This window comes from Populus euphratica, unplaced genomic scaffold (assembly GCF_000495115.2).
Source record: "Populus euphratica unplaced genomic scaffold, PopEup_1.0 scaffold129.1, whole genome shotgun sequence".
NCBI lineage: Eukaryota > Viridiplantae > Streptophyta > Magnoliopsida > Malpighiales > Salicaceae > Populus > Populus euphratica.
In genome coordinates, this window is record NW_011499907.1 from 1,006,586 (window position 1) to 1,010,046 (window position 3,461).

A 3,461-nucleotide genomic window follows, 5' to 3' on the forward strand; every position below is an offset into this window, starting at 1 on the left:
ATTTTAGGTCTGTGATTGTGAGCAAAATGATTAAAACGAGAAGAACATTCCTAGCATGTAATAGGCATCCATGATTGTAAGGTAATTAGTACTTAAAAGTATATTTTTATTAAGGTTTTATATCATTATTTTTCACTTGAATTATCAATAATTTCTTAATTAGAGCATGTTTTATAATAATATATCTAATAATATAAGATACTTTTAATTTATGGTAAATATTCATCTTAAATGCAGGTTTATCACATAATTCAAGAGTTTGATTGATGAGTTTAACTACTGAAATTGAAAAGATAAAGAGATGACTAAGATTAGAAAAGAGATGTTGGTTTAGTCCAAACTACAACACCATTTGGTTATTGAATCATAACTGGAGCTCTAGAACTTGGATTAAGATTTGCTCTATATGGATAGAAAGTTAAAACATAGACCTAAAACTTTCATACAGAGTCCAATATTCAAAAAGGTTGTTTTCAAGTTCAAATAAATTCTACACCTCTCTCTAGCCAAATCAGTGACCTTTGCTATTTTAAAGGCATATTTTCCCCTAATTATATTTATTTATTTTATTTTATTTTTCATGTAAACTATCCTGTTTATTTCTACTTAAATCACTAGTCTTTGCCAACCTTCTATTAGGATGAGATAGGAAAACATATTAATAGATTTCATGTAAAATTTCATTTCAATCTAACGATTGGATTGAGAGCTCTACTTTTTAATGTAAAATTAGTCAATTCTTGACTTTTTATCAATGATCCAAATTTTCTTGTTCAATCTTCACATAAAAATAATATCAATTATCCTTTTAAACCTTTAAGATCATTTTATTATTTTGGAATATACTCATTTTAAAATTTCTATCTTTATTTATTTATCGGGTATTATTATTATTTCAAAGTAACGTCACTGATTTTTAATTGATACTTGCATTAATGTATTCTATTGAATTATCACTGATTTTTAATTGATACTTGCACCTTCCATTTTTATTGAATTATCATTTGCTATAATGTATTCTTTATTACCTCTCTTATTTCTCAGAAATATTTTTTCATTTCTCTCATTATTGTATTCATCAAAACACGTTACTAGTTTCTCTATCTTTATGGATTCTAAAACAAAATTCATTTTAGAGCGGTCATCCCCTCTATTATATATCACTTTCAGCCTAACATTTATATGATAGGTTATATATCTACATATTTAAATTATAAAATTTCTAGGGTTTCATAAACAACTTGTTATTCTCACCAGATTCTGAATTGAATACTAGCTATAATACCACAATCAAGAGCATTGTTATCCTCTTTGTCACCAGAGACAAACCCAAAACCTCTCCCTCGTTTGGAATCAGTCCCTAAGTTAGCCCTATCCTTTTCCTTTCCCTTCCCCCTTTTTTCATTTTCTGTTGCATGATTTTAGTATTAAAAAATGCAAAAACATGTTACATTACACTATTCTTGCATTTTCATTTTATATTATTTTTAATAGCTTCACAATAGCATTAGTTCATTTCATAAAATGCATCCTTGTCTTTTTATATAAGCATATATGTGAAAAAAAATCATAATTGAAAATCAAGAACTTTTCACTTATATTTTATTTTTGTTTTATTTTATTTTTACTAGCTTTGTAATAGTGTTAAATTCATTTTTTTAAATATGATGTTGCCTTTTTACATGAGTTTATATGTGAAAAAAATTCATTTTTAGAAATAAAATTTTTTTCATTTATATACATTTTGTTTTGTTTTATTTTATTTTATTTTTATTTGCATCAAAATAATGTAATTATCACTTTGTACATCTGCATTATTGCTTTTTCACGTATTTCTATATATGTACATTCTTATTTTTAAAAAGCAAATTCACATTGACAAGTATTTTTTGTTAAGTTTGTATCTTGATAAAAACTAAAAAAAAAACAAATCAAGCCAAATTATAAATATTTATTTTCATTCAGAGCATTTAGAGTAGTTCACTCATCAAGATGAGGGTCAACCAAAACAAAACAAAAATAATCAAAGATGAATGTTAAATAGCACACCTAAACGGTAATGAACCTAAAAAGGGTCAATCAGTAGATTTTCTTGGAAAGACTGAGGCATAAAATCCTCATTCAATAGTTATCGCGAATGAACTGTATCAAGATATTATCTATGGACCTTTTCTATGATTAAGGTAGGTTTCAATGAGCCAAGCATAAGCACATTGATTATTCACTAACATGACTTGATAGATTATTGGTCACAAGTTATGAGGAGGAGCATTCAATTTAGACTTATTAGTTTACTAAATATTATCAAAAGATAATAATTAGGAGTGACAAAAATGAACTAAACTTTATAATATGTTTAAACCAACTACCTAAGGTTACTCATTAAAATACATTTATTATCACCCAGATAGATAGACCATTGGTAGATTAGATATAACAAACTATTAGAAATAAAAAACAAGTTAGCAATGCAACTTATTTTAAATAAAATATTTTAAGGTGATAGTAACTTTTTTCTACCATAATCAATCCCTTATCTTATAACACATCATAATTATAGGGATGTGGAAAAAGCTAAGTATTAAAGGTTTGTTGTTGTCCCTTGAAGTCCTCATGTACCTGCCCCAATAATTTCTATAGAGGGGACATGCTCATGATGCGTCTTTCCCAATAATTGCGTTTTGCCTTTATTGGCGAAGAACCTTTGTTTTGGCATCATTTATATCATATGGCGAGTTGGACTTTTTAGCCACATTTGAAAAAAGTGTTTTTCTTTTCAGTAATTGGATAATTATTTGAAGAGAGAGGGAGGGAGATTTTGATGTCAAAGTTTTCATTAGTATACTTTCTTATTATTTCGAAGATGTGATTGTGATATCACAAGCTAACAAAGAGTAAGATGTTTTTGTCCTCTCATTACCTCTCCTTTAATTCAATACATTTAGTGAAGAGTATGATGTTAGGGTTTTTTAATTGTTATAATATTAGATGACAACTCATTTAACACACAAACTTTCCCCTGTTAAAACATAAAAAAAAAATTCTCTTTATATATGAAGAAGGACTTTGGCTTGTTGAAATATTGGGTATACTAATAACGATAATGAAGTGTGATGATGGAGTGAATACAGTAATAGTATTCAAAGTAGTAGAGATAACATTGGTGGTGATTATATAAAATAGAGGTGAGAATAGCAAAATAATAGGAGTACGATAGTGTTGTTAATTGCAATGTTAAAGATAGTAAAGGTTCAAATGAAAATGAAGGTGAAATGGTGTGCTTAATGGTCAAAAAGTGGTGACTACGATAAAGTTATGGCAGTGGAAATGAAATGATAATAGGGATGGTCGTGGGGTTATGATAATAATAATAGAGATAATCATAATAATTTGTTTACGACAAGGTTATGAGATGATAATTATAGTGGTTGAAGTAATTAGATAATAGAAGTGAGTGAAAA